The following is a 7,500-nucleotide window of genomic DNA, read 5'->3' on the forward strand; positions in this document are numbered from 1 at the left end:
TCTCCTTGACAGAATACACTCCAGGGCCATCAATGAGTAAGATCTTAGGTTTCAAAGCAGACAAAGTTTCCAGCACCGGCGGGATGTTGCGCGTCTCGTCGTGGTAAAATAAAGGAAGCATGTGTCACACCTGCAACCGCTGAGGCAGCCAATAGGTCGGATTACACGTGCCACTTGGACCATGGAAAGAGTGCTAAACGCGCTGGAGTTGCCCTGGGATGGAAGACCTTATACTATATACTATTTCTCGTCCTTGGAGTATCCTGGCTGCAGGTAGGGCACTGCCAGAGACAGTTCATTCCAAAATACTCACAGTTGTGGGACACTTATTTTTAGCTCTGTACCTAGGCGTACTTTAAATAGTATCCAAGGTTCGAAAATTCTTGTAAATGAAAATTTACCAACTATTATTGTTATAATTTTTGTGTATTACCTATATAATGCTAACCAAAAGCTTAATTTAGTTTATATATGCTTTATCATTTGGGTCATATATTTTTTTACTGGTTTGGCTTTCAGATAATCTATATTAGAATGTGAATTTTAGTCAATATATTATGAGACGAATCAGTCAAAAGATTTTTCATATACCGGTACTGTAAATGTATTAATAAATAAAGGATAGATGGATAGATAGAGATATGAGATGCATTATTTGTACTTACTTACACGGAAGAATTTTTAGTGTGGAAAATGAATATGATAATACACGAATTTATCATTTATCTTTGTTGTTTATTTATATTTGATATACCTTAAATGTTCAGTTAAAAACCTAGGTACCGATCTAGAGTAAAGAAACGTATTTAATACTTTACAGGCCCTAATCGCGTATTTGTTGACAATAAATAAGCCTATTTTATATCAGGTGCGGGTCCAGAGAATTTTCTGGTGGGGGGCACAGGGGGTAGCAACAATAAATATGGTGGGAGGGGGGGCGCTCAAAAGTAACAAAAGTTAATGCTGCTCACTTCAGTATTTATATTGTACAGTTACTTTGCAATTCATAAATACAGGTTTATCGATTTATCTTCTTTTAATACTTTTTGAGAAAAACAAACTTTGCGATACCGATAAAAACGATACTGCTATCGAGAAGCTGAGGCGATACCAATACCAATACAAAAGTATTGATCTACATGTATCGTGATACTACCCATCTCTGACCATAATAAATCCGCTTCGATGGTACTACGGTTAATACAGATGAACTTGCTAGGACCTGTGCTATTATTGCTTTCCGCCTGTTATCTGGCTCACCTGTTATCTGCCAAAGATTCTGACACCGATGATTGAAAAGGACTTTAAGTTTGAAAGGGAAATTGTGGGTGAAAACCCCTGAAACTATTGGTTACCAAAAGCTTAACGCATTAGGTAATATTTTCCAGTAGGCAGATCATACTTTTTAGTGTTCAGAGCAAGGCATGCCTGTCGTTTCGGCTGCTAAGGCCACAGCAATTGTATTTTTTTCTTGAAGAGCGAGCAAGTCTGGTGATAATGAAATGTCGGTGGGAGGACAAAAAATCCCCAGCACCAAAATAAGACAAGTGTACCTCCTACCTTCCAAAAACCAGAAGTAAATGAATGTAACGGTTCCAGCCCCACCTGGAGGAAGTACACTGCTGTCTTAGTAGAAGTCGAGGAGTTGAATGAAAACAGACAAAGAATTCTTTCAACCAGAATTTATTATTTTGGAAATCCGGCAAGGAATTGAACCCTTCCCTGGATGAAAACGTTACTGGCCATTTTCGAATAACTGTACGGCCACACTGCACCATCTTTCCCGTTGAAACAGCGACCCGGTTTTCACACCACTCGCCATGGCCATTTTTATTTTGATTGAATGTGATTATTTACATGCTAGTGCGCAGGATCTCTGTGCATATTGCGAAATACGCCAGTACTGATTAGAAGCGACCACCGATCACAGACAATAGACAATAGACATGACATGATGTATGAAAGTAACGTATTTCCACCAAATATATTTTATTTTGTTTTGGGGACCGAAGAAACGATACCATACTCAAGGAATCATAGACAAATTAATTTGTACTTATTTTTTTGCTACTTCTTCCGCGGACGTCACAATATCGGCGGGAAATTTGAAAAAAAGGGATTTTATCTTTTATTCATTTTTTTCCTGGAAATAAATGTCGGCGGGTGTTGTGGCCTAATCCATAAAACAAAAGTTATCTATGGTTGTAGCAAAGCATGCTCGCAGAATGAGAAATATACGTGAACAAAAAAATGAAAGCATTCGTGTTATTACTAACCACACTATTACATCCACAATGGCACAATCCATTTTTACTTAAATATTCATAAAAAAAACTCGTATATATTCGTATTGAAGTAATTGAACGTCTCAGAAAACAAAAATGATTATTTAAACCTAAATCGTACCTAAAAATTAAAGAAAATAACGGGAACACTGTGTTGCCATATTTGCACTCGTTTTCCTTCACTGTTTTGGAGGTGTATGGGGTGGAACTAAATGTCGAAGGTGTGTATTTTGTATGTAATGATGCTCCTAATTCCGTTAGCTTTCCTTTTTCATGATGATCTTAGGCTCTACTAGCTGACTATTCAGTAGTTATTAGCCTGGATGGGTCTTGCTGGTACGTGACTTGCATAGACTAGCAAGTCATCACTCAGTTATTGCAATACTCATTTTGGTTCTGGTCGAGTGCATGTACTGCAGTTACAAGGTGTTCCCGCAGTGCCATGCAGTCTCCTCAGTATCACTCTTCAGTAGCCACGGCCATGATCTTCATCCCGTTCTCCCTGCCGGCTTTTCGTTAAAGGGACAACAGGACTACCAATATAGTCCTATTGCATCTTCGTAGAGCAGGGATTCCCATGCAACTCACGGTTAATGTTACAAAGTTCTACTCCAAGGCCATGGTCTCATTCCAGGGACTCAGGTTAGTTTGGGAAAAGCAGCCAGGCAAAGTCAAAAGATCTACTCTGCCTTGTAGTGTCTTCGGAAAATAAAAACTGGGTTTTGAGCTTCCCTGATGGCTCTATACTTTTTCTGTTTTCAGCTACATTCGTGGTGCCATCTGCAACAACAGCTCCATGTTAACTCTGAAGAAGCACTAGCTGAAATAGCAGCTCCAGCATCAGCACAACTCAAGCGACAGGTCACACAAGACTCAAAAGAATCAAGGGAAACCAGGGACTCGATGTAAATATTAAGGTAGAAAATACAGCAGACGATAGCTGTGATGTAACCTCCGTTCTAGGAAAGGATGTTTACATTCCTCAAGTCAATAACAATTTCTGTTACTTGGAGAAAAGCTTAGAACTATTAGCTGATAAGTGAATGTCCAAAATTATGATTCTGGTGATGGTCATTATTATTATTATCATTAACGGGACCCGTGGAAGTTAAAAAAAAAAGAGTAGAAGTGCTTATCTTTTTCATAAACCCCTCTTCTACCTTTCGCTCTCCCTCTCCTGTCTTTCGCTTTCCCTCTCACTCTCATCTCTTCCTTAAATTCAATCCTTCCCTCCCACTTTAAGCCCTGTGTGTGCCCCCTCCCACTTCCCTCCCCTCCTTCCTCAAACTGCTCTACTCCCTTCGCTTCCTTCACCCTTCTTTCCCACCCTCTCCTATCCCTTTTACTTCTCGGAGCCCCTCTCCCGTCCCCTTCCATGTCTCCTTACCTATCCCCTCCTCCTCTTTAAGTCTCGACCGTTTCCTCTTCCCCATTTCACTTCTCTCTTTAAGCCCCATTCCCCTCCCTTTCTCCCTTTCCCCTCTGTCTTCTCTTCCCGTCCCCCTTTCTTAACCTCAACCTCGGATAGTCATGTGAATAATAAAGGCAGTATACATGATATCATGATGAAGATGATGGTAATAAAGATTATGATGATAATAATGATCATGATAACAATATCTATAATAATGATAGTAATAATAAAAATGACAATGATAATGATAATGATTATAACAATAACAACAAAAACAACAACAATAATAATAATAATAAAAGTAACAACAATAATTATAACAACAAAAACAGTAATAATGATAATAAAAACAACAACCACATTGATTTTGATAATATATATATATATATATATATATATATATATATATATATATATATGTGTGTGTGTGTGTGTGTGTGTGTGTGTGTGTGTGTGTGTGTGTGTGTGTGTGTGTGTGTGTGTGTGTATGTGTGTATGTGTCTGTGTGTATGTATATATATATATATATATATATATATATATATATATATATATATATATATGTGTGTGTGTGTGTGTGTGTGTGTGTGTGTGTGTGTGTGTGTGTGTGTGTGTGTGTGTGTGTGTGCATGTATGTAACAATAACAACTATGATGATATGACAGTCAGAAGAGGATTCTCATAGATTTCCATATGATGCGCGCGTGTGTGTCTGTCACACATTATTCATGTTGTGAATTATCATACCCATTTTACACCAGAGAGAATTGACTTCGTGATTACCATTTTATCATTATTATTATCATCATTATCATCGTTATTATCGCTATCATTGTTGCTATTTCTACGGTTATTATTATTATTGTTACTGTTATCGTTGTTTTTATCATTATCATTATTGTTATAATTTTCTCATTATCATCATTATCGTTATTATTACTAACAATATTATTTGTATCATTATCATCATTGTTATTATTATTATCATAATCATTATTGTCATTGTTATTATCATTATCATAATCATTATCGTCATTGCTCTTCTTATCATTATTATTGTTGTTATCGATATCATCATCATTATCATTATTATTGTTGTTATCGATATCATCATCATTATCATTATTAATGCTGTTATGATTATCATCATTGCCATCATCATCATCATTATTGTAGTGCATTTCCACTGGCTTCAGGCGAGTCATTTTGCAGTCTGTTCTCCTGACGTTACGGATCTCCTTAGGGAATCTACGGACTCCTTCGCCCTGCATGGCGTGGTTCTGTTGTTTTCCTGCGTGTCTGTGCATTTCTGGATAAGAATAAACCTGTGTTTTTCTATCCTTTTACTTACCTTTCCCATTGGTCCGTGATCTACATCTACAGTGCTCCTACTGTACGCAACAGTATTTATATACAACTTACCTTATATTCCATACTTACCTTGTATTTTTGTTTTTTAGTCTTCGGCTAATTCACCTTACCTTTATTTCCACTCGTTTTTCTCTTCGTGTTCCCCGTTTTCCCTCACGGATTCCTTCTTTCACTTTTTTCGTAATTTCCAGTCGCTCATCTCTTTTACTTGGCCATTGTTGTATAGTTTATTAATCTTTTCCTTTTATGTATCTCCAAGCTTATTCTAAACTCACCATACACTATTTGATATAAGAAATGAACTGCATTATGGGTAAAATAACAAGCATGGGAAGCCATCAGCATATAAGGTCAAGCCAGGTTGGTCTACGGAGAGAGTGGCTTTTATCTTGTGTGTTGACCCTTTGGATTATTGACTGGCTGACTGGTGCTTCTCGTGCTGTGGCGGGTTGCCCCTACCAAGTAAGTGTATGGTGTGTTGCCCTGTCTATTGTTTATGTTCGAAAGGTTTGTGCCTTATAAAAGTATATTATGGACGCTCTTCTTACCTTTTAAGTCAACCAAGGATGTTCTTTTTTCGTCTCTACGGCATAACTCTCACATCACCAAGGACACCAAACCCACATGCCTGTAGTTAGGTAACACACACTACCAAAACATCTATAATCTTCGGAATTGATTATCCACTATGACTGTAATTACTATTATCATTATCATGATTTTTGTTGTCATTGTTGTTATGATCATCATAACCATTATCCTCATCCTCAATATTTATATCATCGTTATTATTATTATTAACTCTGTTATCATTATTACCATTATTGTTATCAATATCATAATAATCATCATCATTGCTATTATCATTATTATTATTAACGATATCACCAGTATTATTATTAATATCAATATAACCATTATTATCAATAATAATATTATGATGAAGTTTATCATTATCATTATTGTAGCGTCGTCGTTTAGTCGGGTGTGCTCGACGCGTTAATAATATAATAGTCTACGTTAAAACTGGGAGGGAGGCTCTCGTTTTTAACACCATTTCCGATTATCATCATCAAATACATTTATTGATCATGTTAAGGGTCATCCATAATTTTCATCATCACGAGCGTACAAACTGTACGCGGGAGGATTGACCAGTTTTTCAATGTAAAAAATGATCCGCCATATTGAGCGAATCGGCGGCCACTATGTTTCAAATTTCGCGCCACGTCGGTGTTGCTAATAGGGTTTGCCGCTTTTCCGTAGAAGCATTTCTACCGGTTTCTAAACATTAAGTGAGAAAAACAGACTCGACAATAAAATTGAACCATGCACTATCATAAACGAACGAATATTAGATTACAGCTAATGCATAGGATCAGACCCTGATGGTTATAGGATAACCTGCAAAATTTCTTGTATATTTTGCTGCATAAAACAATATACAACAAGTACACTATTAAACCAATAGTGTAACAGCATTCAACTTTACAATATACACCTACATATCTTTAAAGAGCATGTATTAGATATATAACCTATGAAAATACGATATTGAACCTGGAAACTTGATTTATCTAAAACTTATACAACTATTCATGGGGAGTGTGTTGCAGGGCTGAAGGTTTAAAGTCACTCTATGGGATTGTAGTTCTGCCTTTGGTGATGCCCAGCTGGAAGACCCAGCTGAAGAATCATTGGATGCAATTTCCGCCGCAATGACGTTCGATCTGCTACTACATATCAGTTCATACCTGGGACCGGATTCATTAACGCACTTACGATGGTGAAATCACTGTTAACTATAGTTACCATGGTAAACAGACAGCGTTGGTATTCACAAACAACTTACCAACGGAGGTGCCATGATGAATTTTACCAGTGATTGGAGCACTGGTAACTTCTGGAAAGACGATGTCATCACGTGATATCTCGTACAAAAATCTCGGTTTGTTTTTATATCTAATATTATTATTATGATGGCAAACAAGTTTTGACAATATGGACACAACGAAGAAATGCAAATATATGAAAGTAACAAAAATAACTACCACACAAATTTTCGTAAAATTATAGGAAGACATGAGCCTACATTATACTGTAGAGTGTATGGAATGGATAGATAAGTGAACTCTGAAAGCATTATTCTCCCTTGAGATAATTATTACAAATTCTATAGAAGAAAAAAACACCTTGCTGAAATATAATCTGGCATTAACAACGTTAAACGAGTACAGCAACTTCTGTCTGTTAATATTTTGGCAAAGGGCAACAAATTCCAAAGCGCATGGGCAAGAATGATTTTGAAATATTTCCATTATTTAACAATAAATGGCTATAAACAGAAAATATGTTTGGACCGATCCTCTACGTATTTTCTGTGTATTCTACTGTCAGCAGACTTTATTTTAATTTAGTGAAAGAGCTTTA

The sequence above is a fragment of the Penaeus vannamei genome, chromosome 3 (genome assembly GCF_042767895.1).
Source record: "Penaeus vannamei isolate JL-2024 chromosome 3, ASM4276789v1, whole genome shotgun sequence".
Taxonomy (NCBI): Eukaryota; Metazoa; Arthropoda; class Malacostraca; order Decapoda; family Penaeidae; genus Penaeus; species Penaeus vannamei.